We start from the raw sequence: 13,096 nt of genomic DNA, 5'->3' as shown, positions 1-13,096 counted from the left end.
TAGTATTGAGGTACAGCATTACAGCACGTCAATAGCCACTCATTCTTAGGTGTAACGTTCAACAAACACCTGTCCTGTACAGATCACATCAACAATGTTCGTGTAAAGGAAGCACGTTCGGTCGGCATGCTACGCCGTCTTTGTAGTTTTTTACCTGGTTCATTTAGGGTGCAGTTATATTACTACACTATACACTCACATTTTACATGTTGTGTGCTATTATGGGGAACTAATAACAAATAGGATATTGATAACCATCCAGTGTTGCAGCGTACAGCCATTCGCTTACTTAACCAACCAAACAATAATATATTACTTCAAAAATTATCATGATGCAATACAATATCCAAGATAAAAATAAGCCTTCTTTCTCAAACTTTCTGCATTTGTTTTCAAGCAAGTCACCTTAAACTACGATATTTTCTTTTAAAATATTTTCGACAGAACTACTGGGTATGCGCTACGTCACACATGTTGTTGTAGACAGGCAACGTACGAATTACGGCATGCAAATGATGGAATGTCTGATTATAAAACTTTGTAATGAGGACCCTGATGTAATTTCGGTTTCCTAGAGTTGCAGAAATTTTCGCAAGTTCTAACGTACTGTTCGAGTGCTGCTTCCTTCCGCGGATGAGTTAACATTACAATGATGCAACTTTGTATGTTCTAGTGATTCTTAATCGCCATCTTTGTCCTTGTGATTCCTTGTATTCGTTCATGTTGCCTGAGCTGATGCGTGCTGTTACGAATATTTATTATGAAGCGATTGCTATACGTTGCGTTATAGCACGGCTATATAAGTGAAATGAGTTTTTTTCTGTAATCGCTTCATATGTCTGAAGTCTATTTGTATATTGTATGTTGTTTGTGCACTACGACTTCATCTGCTGCTGCTCAAGCGGGGTTGAAGCCTAGTCAGGAGGGTATACCTCCTTTCGCTTTTCCTCGCGGGCATTACTGCACTGTATTGACTAAATGGAACAATATAGACAAATGCAAATACCTCTTGAAGCGTTAGTTGTGCAGCGTATACGCATTCGAATGAGAGTTATTACGCAAACGTACTGTTCATTCGACATCAATTCGATTTACATATTCGCTTGGAATTTATTTTAAGGTAGTATGTTTAACTTAAAGCTTTCCAGTTGTTGGTACGGGGATCTAGCACTCTTGGCCTTGGTCCTGGGGAAGAAAGATGGGGCACAAGTAAAGCCTAATTCTACTTAGCAGTCCGTACGTGCTCCCGAGTGATGTCCAGCCGCGCACTAAGTCCGAGATGTCAGTTAGCCCAATCCCAGTTATGCCTTTTCCTTTTATTTTTGTGCATTACCACTTTGGGAATTGGCCAGGATGGGGGCCTTGATGCGCTAATTTGCCCGCTTCACAAAACTATCATTTTAATGGTGAAGATGGACACTGATTCTGAAGAAATGAATGACGAAAATAACGCGCAATCAAATACGAGAATCTGTAAAGGAAAATGTCTATCGAAGTGAAAACTTGGAAGAAGAAGTCCGTACTGCGCGTGCCTACGTTTAAAGGCCTCTTTTTCGTTGCTCCGGTTCGCGAAGGTGTGAGTGGCCGCCGTGCCTAGGCCTTTGAGGTTGAATTTTTTCGTCAAATGCGACCCCCCGGGGTCGATTTTTTAGTGCTGATTTAAATTCCTCGGATGAATTTATTTCGAAAAAATGTATCGTAATTTTTAGGGGACCTTAAAATGTCAAAAAATCGTTTGTGTTGTTACATACATGTGGTTTTTTCGAGAGTAACACCAGAAAAATTGTAAATAAAAACGAGAGAGTAACAAGCCGGCACCTTTGGAGTGAATGGAAATCAGATAGACATCAGTTTCGCGGGCGCAAAAAGCGGAAAGGGCCCGGAGGACGATACCGAAACCAGCCGCTGCGCCCGAGCGTGCGCGCGCGGCCGGATGCGCGAACGATAGACGGCGCACCGCTCCTAAAAATACAAAAAAAGGAGAACAGAGAGAGAGAGAGAGAGAGAGAGAGAGAGAGAGAGAGAGAGAGAGAGAGAGAGACCTTTAATGAAGTCTGGAGATGTTAGCTGGGCTAAAATGCCTAACTTGCTACGTCAGTTGATGACGTGATGAAGTTGATGGCGATGATGTTCAAGAAGTTGATGGCCTCATCAGTTTCGCAGGCGCGCTTGGTCTGTGGATGGTTTGTGGCAGCCGCAAGATGCGAGAGGCACCCGGTGGGCGTAAGGGGCCTTAGGTGGGCGATAGCCAGCATGCCCCTTCGTTACCGGATGCGCAAGCGATAGCCGGCGCGCCGCTCAAGTAAATCATAAAAAAAAAGAAGAGCCATCAGAGCAAGAAAATAATTTGACGTACTTCCGCAGTGTGGCAGCACATTCCAAGCAAGAGAAGTTGGCAAAATAGGCGCGCTTTTTAAACATACAAGCGATGACATACATGTAAGTTATTGACCATTTTGAAGGTGTTTGCTGAGGACGTACATGTACGTCCGTGACCCTGAAGGGGCTGATTTCCCATGGCGGTTCGCCTGTTTCCGAGCGCTTTGCTGCACAGCGCCCCCCACGTGACATGGTGTTGGTGGTGGTAACACGCATTTGGTTTACAATGTGTGATGCCACTTCGCTCAGTCATTTATTGCGCAACTTCTAAAATGGCCCGCCGTTCGGCTTACCCAGGAACTGGCGCTGACAGTCTGGTTGCGATCCCCAGTGGGGTCAAACATTCTCAATTTTTAATCAGAAACCGTTCTCCCGGATCAATTCTAGGCGTTGTTTTCCCTAATCGCCATGATTTAGTATCATTTGTGTCACTTTATTAGGGCGCAGCCTATGACCACAAGTAATTAACGGTCTGCATAGCACGACTTGATATCACACAGGTCCCGAAGTTGGGGGGGAGAGGGAGGCGCCGTGCAACGAAGCGTCTGGAAACAGTGCATCAGTTCACGCCACCGTGATTTTTTCCCACCGCAGAGCGCAGAATTGTATTGCATGCACGAATTGTGAACAACACGATAATAAAAAAAAAGTACGCTAAATATCTAATACTTCATTTACTTCAGCGGTTTGCTGTTGCTCGAAATCAGGAAAATTGTACGCGTGAACCGTGAATGTAATTTGCACCGATCTTTTGTGAACCCAGGGAGAATTTTCATAGATGTAACAGGCATGCAGTTTATTATTTAATTAAGCATATACAAAGAACATGTTGACAATTACCCTTTAGAAGTTACTAATTCCCGATGTTTCCTGAAGAACATAGAAATTACCAACGTGTCCCATAAGGTCCTTCAAAGTTCACCTAAACTTTGACAGTATCTGGAAAAGAAGGGCTCACAGGGAGGGTATGAGCCCGAGCTCGTGATGATCCCAAGCAGGTGTGGTATTTTTCCCTGAAGGAAGCTGATTGCTGCTCCAAAAGATCAATGACAGTTTCATTTTCCATCGACTGTTGTGCGTGTTTCTTCGTAACTAGTATAGAAGGCGAACGCCCAAAATCTCTGTTTCATGTGTCCGCCTTGTGAGGTACAGCAAATTATGCGGTACGACAGATAGGAGCGCAAGACCGAGAACGCGTGCCGGGAAAGGGAAACAGTAGTGCGGGATGGGGATCCTAAGAGGTCTAGTGCCGGTGAAGGGAGGCTTCAGTCGCACAAGAAATACAGGTTCTGGGAGGCATGCTTAGATAACGGGGTGAACAGGGGGCTCTTGGCAATGGACGAGCTTTGTAGGGTGCTGTCCAAGGGGCAGGTTAAGTGATGGCGGGCACGGTCAGAAAGTTCAACCAAAAGTTCAAGAAGAGTCGTCAGAAAGACCAAATGGGCTTTCGCCTTCTCATCCAGAAAATGTTCGAAGTATTCCGCGCCACTTTTAACATATTCTCGTACATTGAATAGCGGGTGTGTGGCGGGCAAAGCGACCTGTATTGTGGTGGTACGTCTAAGGTAATAACAATTCTGCATGCATTTGTGTATCGAAATACAAGATGCCCTGAAAGCCAACGCTCCCTGCCGCTGTTCCTCGTTTACGTTTCTTTGATTTCTTAACCGTCGTTAGACAAAATATTGCACTGACTGAAGCAGCAGTACATAATCTAGGAAATACTTAAATGTGGGCTGACGCTTTTTAACGCATTGTTAAAATACAGGACTACTTGAGTTGCTGTGGCACTATAAACGGTATGGGCTACTTAACAATAGGTAAATCTCCCCGCGAGGAGACCGGATGACGAAGAGAAGAGCGAGGAGATTTTGATTAGCTTGAGATCGAATTCATCACGGCTACCGGAAAACTCATATGCTAGCGAATTCGTCTAATCATTTATCTGTCCCCGGCCCTAAGGAGTGTAGTTTGTTATCATTATATTCCAATTCTAAAGAACACTTTAAATTATTAGAGAAACCTCAAGCCTTTTGCCAATCCCCCTCAATTAGTACGTGCCATTACAAATGGAGAAGAAGGAGGGGAAAAAGAAGAAGAAAGCTCGCATTCTGCGCTTTCCGATGGTCCCCATGTAAGGTTTTCTGCAGAAACCCTGCTTCGCCCCCTTAGCCATCTGAGCACCACCCTAACATTATGTACCTGATTGTAGTTTTTGCTCGTCAAGTGAGGAGCCACCCATCCACTAAGAGCAGCACATTTTTTCGTTAGAATAATTAGCTTGTGCACCTTGCCTCTTTGAAAACAAGTGACCCCATTTAGGCCGAGATTAAGTTGAAAGAGGTGGCGGATGTCTTTCCGTCCTTTCTTTGTTTTTGGAGAAACTTATAGATTAAAATGCATATTTGGAAATCGCTGTATCTTACCACCCCGTCCACGAGCTTTAAAGCTAATTACGGCCAGTGCAATAAAAAAACACGATATTTTTCCCTGCCCAAGCGTCAACACACTGATAGGAATTTTTCTTCTGGTTTGCCTCCTTGTTCCGTACGCCCTCCACCCTAAAGCGCTCGTGGAGCATACTATATATATTAATGAAGGAACCTCGTTAAAAGAAAAGTCGTTAAAATTTACTGCTCATTAGCATTGTTTTCATTCTGATATTTACAACTAAATATTAAACAGCCATTTAGTAGCCTGGGGCAGGTTTGTGATGTCACTTGAAGCAAAAACCTTGCAAATACGCAAAGTTGAGCTATTTGCTCGCCTTTTATACAGCCCTGTAAGAAACAGAACGATAAAATCATAGCGGGAGCCATTAGCTGATTTATTATGAACAGAAAACTTCACAGTATGCACGAGTCTCCGCGGCTTCTGCAGGAGTGAGTTTTCGTTGTCAGTTGCGGGGGGAAGCTATCAATACCTCCCTCATTCTTTTTTATAAAAGAACGCTACACGTCGTGCGTCACCGAAGGAACAGGTAAGCGTTAATTTTGGATATTAAGAATGGTGTGGACGCCCACCTCTCACTTCTCACGGCACCAAAACTAGGCATGGCACATTGTGCCTGCAGTACAGCACCGCGCTTTAGAACCGTGTTCTCTAAATTACACCTCCGTTCAAGATCAGGGCGTTGTTCTTGAAGTTATTTTGGCAGTCTTTCTAGTCAGGGTCCTTGTGTTGTGGAAAGGCAACACCGTGTAAGTAAACCGCGCCCACGTCAAACTTTACCTACCGTGGAAAAGGTACAACACTGTTGTCCGCAAGGTAGGGGGTGGGCGCAGAGTCAGGCCAGGGCCTGTACCTGTAGCGATTGCTTGCCTATGTTTTAGTTGCAAAATGTTCACTAACCTAAATATACGTTCCCAGAAGGAAATCGCAGATCTCACGCGACGTCTGCGATGATACTAGCGATGAGAAAGCCTTAAAAGAACCCTGCAACACTTTCGATAAGCGTTTTCACTCTTTGCTTCGCGCCTGGAACCACTGCGAAAGATATAGTTATCGCTAGCACGAAGCGGCACTGCGTGATTTGCTCATCGCACTGATAAGCCTTCCATTTCTGCTTTGTTCTTGTGGCTTTTTTTTAAGTTGCTTTCGAAAAGTGTTCATTGCTGCAACTGAAGGCAAACCGGCCAACAGCCGCTACATGGCCTTAGTGACGTAAATCGAGCCGTCGAAGAACGTCAGGACCGGGAAAGAGAGAAAAATATTTTGAGCGAATTTACAAGTTATCTTATAGGCATAGAGCAGTAATTTCTGGCTGAGGTACTTTGCGACACCCTAATCTAAGTACTGGGTGTGTTGGGTAACTACGGTCTGCAAGCATTTAAGATTTCAAAAAAGGCGGAAAAAGTGTTGCAAGGTCCATTTAACTTTGCGGCGTCACAACTGGTTGCTGACACACCGATTTCGCTTGTGGCTTGATGGTCATTGCAAACCAGGAAGCCAATCATGGCCACCAAGTCGGTTCACCTGGTGGTATAACCGGAAACCACACGTCCGCTTCTTCCGGCATTGCAATGGCAGTCAGACCTAGCCAGCCAGACGGCGTGCCATGCACCTCACTTCTTTGGTCATCGGGGCCAGCGTACCTATCCCATTAAATCGGTGAGCAGCGTGGAGCTCCTCAGTCGACAGAAACGCGCTGCATTTTAGAGACAAGAAATCCTCCAGAGCAGCAAGATGACTGGCGACAGCGTAGACTGATCGCTCGGCATTTTCGTTTCTCGAACGGCTGACGTTCTGCGGGTAAGATAAACACAGTGGGCCAGCACGACGCCATACGTTTCTGCATTTATCAAACGAGCTTCTTTTCTGGATTGTGATGTAAGAGTTGTGGGACGAAAGCGAACGTGCGTGTTTCTGCCTGCAGCATTACGTTGAAAACAGCCAGTTTGATTTCGGTATTTTCGCCTCGTCCTCCCGCAACTCTGAATCCTTACTGGGCTGTTTCATTTCAGCAGCAAATTTTTGTAAAGAATGCCCAACGTTTTCTAGGCCGCGTCGAAAGTGGACAGGCCACGAAAAATGAATGTACAGGATTACACCTCGAGCGACGCTGAAACGTTTTAGGCCGTAAAGCTAGAGAAAGGACCCTTTTTTCTTACAGTAATAAAGTAATTTGGCCAGAGTTAAAGGTTGATTGATTGATTGTGGGTTTAACGCGCCGACGCAACTCAGACAATGAGGCGCGCCGTAGTGGAGGGCTCCGGATTAATTTTGACCACCTGGGGATCTTAACGTGCGCCGAAATCTTGTACACACGCGCTGTTTTGCTTTTCGCCTCCATCAGAAAAGTGGATGCCTCGGCCGGGAATCGAACCCACGACCTCGTGCTCAGCATCGCAACGCCTTAGCCACTGAGCCACCGCGGCGGGTCAGAGTTAAAGTTAAGCTTTGTCTTTGAATGCTTTGGGGTTGAGATGCTTAGGTTTGGCCTTGAATATTTTGACAAAGGCTGTACATTGATGCATGTCACTTTCGTAGTGATAGTGATATGCTCGTTGAAATTGGCCATCTCTCCTCTCATTATGCCGCAGTTCGTTTCTGCACCCGAAGAAGGGAAACTATCTGACTACAGAAAAAAAAAAAACAATTCTGAAATATTTCAAGCTAAAAAGGTAGTTTAATGAAAGTCGGACTCAATACACGTGGCAACAAACAACCAAAAGTTGAAAGAAATCACAGCCCCTTTTTAAAAAGAAGGATGGTTAAAACGCGAGACTTTCTCCAATGCAACCTGAGTCAAAGTCAAAATCTCAAATACAAACTGCTTCGATCGTGTTGGAAAAGCGCAATCGGTTAAGCGCCGGCTTGATAACGCGAGGGACCCATGGGTAATTTCCTACCACGAAAAGCGTTTTGCTTCTTGGAGAGCTTCGCGTTTTATCATCATCATCATCATCACCATTTGCCCTTTGTGCAAACCCATTGTATAAAGTTGGCTTTCTTGCAGCGCGTTCTCGCGTTTAGATGATCTACGGCGCAAGGGAGGAACAGAACGCTGAGCTTTAAAAGCGCTTGAAAGAGGCACGAAAGTGCGTTTTGACCATTGTGCAGTTGCTTTACCAGAATAAAGGCGCGCATGCGTAGCTGAAGTTGTAGGGCTCGTCGGCTCTTGTGGCAGGTCGTGCATGGGTGGGGAGCCACTTCATTATTCATAGTTGTCTTGATTGTTCAACGATAAAGTGGAGGTAAATGACCAGATCGAAAAAGAAGTTTGCCGTTTCGGCACCCATACGGGTACCTCGTTCACAATCAGCATGTGCCGTGGAGAACAATTCTATATACTGGGCAGGAGGCGACGCGGTGGCTTCGCATAAACATGGTGCAGATTGACGTCCATTCTGCTAGTAGTGTCGGGTGTTGTTTCAACGATGACGGACTCCAGCAGCAATCGAGAAGACAGAATGCGCTCGGTTGTCAGCACTTTTGCCTCGTCCCAATCAACCGTGTGTCCCGCCCTTTCACAGTGCTCCGCATGTGCATTTATTTTTGCATGGCCCTTGTTCATGTCATATCAAGGCTGTGTTAATCTTCTGTGTGGATTTACCGTTTCACCGATGTACAGCCATAGAAAAACGATACGTGAAATGTGAACAGAAAAATATCGACAGGAACACAGAATCAGCGTGATTTTTTCTCCATGGAAGTCGAATTGATTGATGGTAGGGTTTAACGCGCCGACACAACGCAGGCGATGAGGCGCGCCGTAGTGGAGGGCTCCGGATTAATTTTTATCACCTGGGGACCTTTAACGCGTGCCGAAATGTCGTACACATGGGCGTCTTTGCTTTTCGCCTCCATCAGAAAAGCGGCCGCCGCGACGGGGAATCGAACTCGCGTCCTCGTACTCAGCAGCGCAACGCCTTAGCCACTGAGCCGCCGCGGCGGGTCATAGAAGTCAAATTGACCCATTGCTTAATTACACTAATAACGTAAGAAGATGTGGCTTTCCAAATATAACAAAAGTGTGGCCTTATTGGACCTTCACTAACGGTAGTTTTTTTTACCTTTGCGTATTCTGGTTCATATGTTTATGTTCGCCTTTCCTTTTCTCATGACTGTGCGCTGATTTACACGCCGCGCGTGGAATCTTGTAAACAACAGCTGAAAAATTGGAGCACAGTATGGGGTCTTTCACGTTGACAAGGTCAGAACACAGCGTGCTGGGCACGTGCCCTATGTGAACACAGCGTTTTTTTGAAAATGCGTGCCAGGGCTTCACTGATGTGTGAGACGCTGTGAATCGAAGCACGTCTGGTCGTAGCCCTCATTGACGTTTATGCCTGCTGTTCTGGATGCGGATGCCTGCTCATCCTCCTTTTTGCTTGTTTCCGAATAAAATGCTTCGGGCAACCATTCCGTTGCAAGTCTCCTTCGATCGCCCTCATTTCTTCTGTCAGGCTCCATTGGTATGAGCACGTCCGTTTCGCTGTTTGCAAATGACGTCAGCACTGATCATTTGTGTTATGCTGATTGTTATCTTGATTGTTTCTTTTTTATGGCGAAAGCAATTACGCGAGGATCATCGGTTCCGGGGTCTGTGTCATTCCTCATCACCTTTGTGTAGAGCACGTGGCAGGCACTGCTAGCAAAACGAGAGTGGCCGTGGTTCTTCATCTTAAGGGGAGAGGTGGGATGGCAGTGACGAACTGGATGGCCGTTTTTGGGTGCTGGCTTCTAATCTTCACATTCACTGCAATTTGCAGCAGATCTCTTCACTTTTATGAGGTGCCTGTGATACAGCATTGCGCGAAACAGCCAAATTAAAATCGGCACTCCGCGGCCTTCAATTGGACGTTATTGAGTTAGCATTCGCAAAACGTGAGAACTCTTCAGGCGTCCAGGAAAAACGTGAGAAGTCTTCGGGGGCTCGCCTTGACGTTGTAGCTCGCTCGCTGTAACGCTGCTCGATGTCAAGCGACTGCTGGAATCAGGTGACGCAGCGAGATAACGGACCCAAGCAGAGCCTGGCGGCGTACCGTAACGGCGTCCCACAGAGCTGTTTATATTGTCATATCCGTTCGAAACTCCTAAATCGCTTCTGCTGTCTCAATCGCTATGTGCACGGACGCGGACTGACATTGTGAGGTCCTAAGGTGCTCCGCACCCAAAAGTCGGTCTATACGAAAATTTGTCCACATATACTGACGGTAGAATGCTGGTGGTGAGAATGTTGCGCTTAATCATTGTATCTCATAATAAAATGAATACGCCAGAACTATTGTAATGCCTAACCGCAAAAAAAAAAAAATTCAGGCCTGTGCATTGTCGAAGTGTTCAAAGCCGCTCTGTGACGAATAATATCGGCACTTTTACAGCTTCCGAAGGATCATAAAGCGGTTTTGCGCAGTATATGGCGAAACCTTACCGTTTATGATATTCATGCAAGATTGGGGCCCGTGCATACATCACACTTTACGAATTCAAGCCTTCGGCTCTTGACAGGGCTTTCAAGCGCTTTGCACCCGTGGAGCTCATACTGAGTGTTCTGGAGATGCTTCCGCGCGAAGATGCCGTATATCGTCGATGGTTATATGACCGGCTCATGTTCAATGTGATATACGCAACAGAACTTTAAAGTGCTTCCTCGAGCGCGCCGCAACCATTCACTCACAATATAAAGAAATGATGTTTGAACACACCCACGTTTTGTGGAGAACTTTAAAACATTTTTGCGACGATTTTTGGTTCACGTGGCAGGTAATACATCCACATGGGTCATTTCTCAGTTCAGAGTACATTTTCGTGATGTGTGGAGCCGACGGCAGAAGCTGCCTGAAAGCGCAGGAATTGTAATATATCTTCAGCCAGGCATAAAGTGAAAGGTGAAAGAGCAGTGCATCGTCATTTAGGGCGCCACGAAGCCAGGAGGAGCCATAGGGCTCAAAATGAAGTGCTTCCAGGAAAGAGACCGAGGAACTACGTAGCATCGGGCTGGTAAGAATAAGTAAAAGAAGAAGAGTACGCAAAAGAGGAAACGCCACCGCGGATTTTGTTTTACTGATTTTGATGACCGCCGTGTGGCAACCACTGCATATTTCATTTACGTTTCAGGGCAACAGTTCGGAAAATATTTCAACAAAGCGAACACTTCCTGTCCGTCTATTTTTAAAAAAATTCTCTGACTAACACGTTCGGCAATTTATTGCATTTTTCATAACCCTCTAAACAAAGCGAAAAAAATTCCACCTGAAACACGAAATATTTGTGAAAGAAAATCGATAAGGAGGTAGCGGCCGACTCAGAAGACCCAAACAAATCTTAGGCAGGTCTCTGCATAACTTGTTCTTTCCTCATTTCTAATCATCTTTTTTTGCAACGTGAATCTTCAGGTTTTTAACTGTATCGGTGGTGGAAGCAGAGCTAAGTGGAACAGATTGACAAGGCCCTTGGGGTCTCTCCTCTACCGGTGTTTTTGTTATGCGTTACAGCGCGCTGCATGTTTCGACCATCCAAGAGGGTGGGTAGAGTACAAGGTAAATGTAACTGGCAGGGAAGCTTCCATAGAAGCCCATACGTTCAGGAAATGGCGGCTCTTAAGCTGCTCATGGGGCTTAGCGCCATCTGTGTGAGGAGAGAACACTTCCGGCGGAACAAAAAACTAAACAGGATGTGACGCAAGATCCGCTCAGAAAGTGACGTTCTTTTGGTGGCATTAGCGGGAAAATTTGAGTTCAAAATAGGCTTAGCAGGCGTCTGATCGCTGAGGGCTCATGTCATTGCCATCTGACGCAAATTGGCGAGCCCTTGGCGTGTGTGCTACAAGTCAACGCCAGCTTAACTAATACAGACTCAGGACTAGAGAAACGTACTTAAGCATGCTGTCGCATGATTCGCCTCGGTGTTTATAAAAACAACGTGCACTTTCTCTGAACCTTTATTCTGTATTCATGCCTTCCACTGCTGTATAAAAGCAATCAGTTGTTGATTTTGATTGCAGTGGGTGGCGAACCGGGAAACGGGCACGTACACCCCCCCCCCCCCCCCCCGCCACCACCCCGACCGGAATATTTTTTCTCCCATGAGATATAGCGCACAAAATGACACTTGACCATTTTCCCCGGCCCCCCTTTCATTACAAAAACGTGCCCACTCCTGACCCCGATACAAATTTCTACCAACGCCACTGATGGGTTTAATTGCGTCCGTCACACATACGCAGGTTGCGTGCGTAACTTAAGTATACATCAAGGCTATACAATGCTTGCTCAGTTTGCGTACTTCTGTTCTAAGAGAAGAATTAACGCAGAGTCAAGACGTTTGAATTTTATTAAAGGATCAACATAAAACAACTTTACCACACTGTAAAAAATCAGCACGTATACAATAAGTACAAAATGTTCGTGGGCACTACATTCATTAGGATTTTCCTTACGCGCCGAAAAATTTACTTTAACCGTAACACAAAGCATTATGAGCAATGAAAGTCTCAACAGCAGAACTGCACAAGAGAAAAGAACTAGGCACTGCATCTTGACGCAGAAAACCGGGCCTCTGGAATGCCGATTCACGAAAGTGCAGCGAGAACACCGCAGCCGTCCCGGCGTCTTATCAAGTAGACATGGGTTTTTACAGAACTTCACTCAGCATTCACGCCTGCAATTTCCTGGTTGCATTGTTTAGGCAAGTGCCGCAAAAGATAAGTAAAAAGAGGAAAAATGGATCAATGCAAAAGAAAGCGATGGCAGTATGTAAAAGCACATAGCAAGAAGATCTGGCAGCAGCGCAGCACGGAGCAGCACAACACAGTACTGCGATGGAAATATTGCTTGCGGATACAAGTGCGGGAAGCAACGAGCACTACAAGCGTTGTAATGCAATAGAGAAGGCACTAGGCAATTAAAGCGAATCTTTTAAATTCGAGTGGTAATACGCTGAGAAGTCGTAGATTAATTGACACCACTCGCTCCGAGCCAGCCTGAGGTAAAGTCAAGAGATAACTGGGACATAACAAAGCTTTAGACCCATTTTTTTTCGAACCACCACCACGTCCTCTTACAAAACCCCCGTGCACGTATTGACAGTTCTATAGGTTCGCTTTACCTGTGAAAATGAGAGGAAAATGGTGCAGTGAAACGCTAAGCGTACGGGAGTAGCTGTTGCAACCTTGTACAGAACATCGTTTCCGTAGGTAGCGAGGAAAGCGCTCCGCTGCAACTGTTGGCAGCATCGTCTCGTAGCTCACCGTGCCCGGCGGGCACGGTACTTA

At 45.8% G+C, this 13,096-nt stretch overlaps 1 protein-coding gene across 1 annotated transcript in view; it reads left to right on the top strand.

Moving 5' to 3' along the window:
* The window catches only part of LOC144151719 (glutamate receptor ionotropic, kainate 3-like), a 656,159-nt gene that overhangs the window by 198,725 nt on the left and 444,338 nt on the right, over window positions 1–13,096 (top strand). The window lies entirely within an intron of this gene.

Source organism: Haemaphysalis longicornis, unplaced genomic scaffold, assembly GCF_048455015.1.
Source record: "Haemaphysalis longicornis isolate Haplotype H1 unplaced genomic scaffold, Haemaphysalis longicornis Haplotype H1 scaffold_9, whole genome shotgun sequence".
Taxonomy (NCBI): domain Eukaryota; kingdom Metazoa; phylum Arthropoda; class Arachnida; order Ixodida; family Ixodidae; genus Haemaphysalis; species Haemaphysalis longicornis.
Note: the sequence above shows the minus strand (reverse complement) of the source record. Positions and strands in the feature narration are given on the sequence as shown.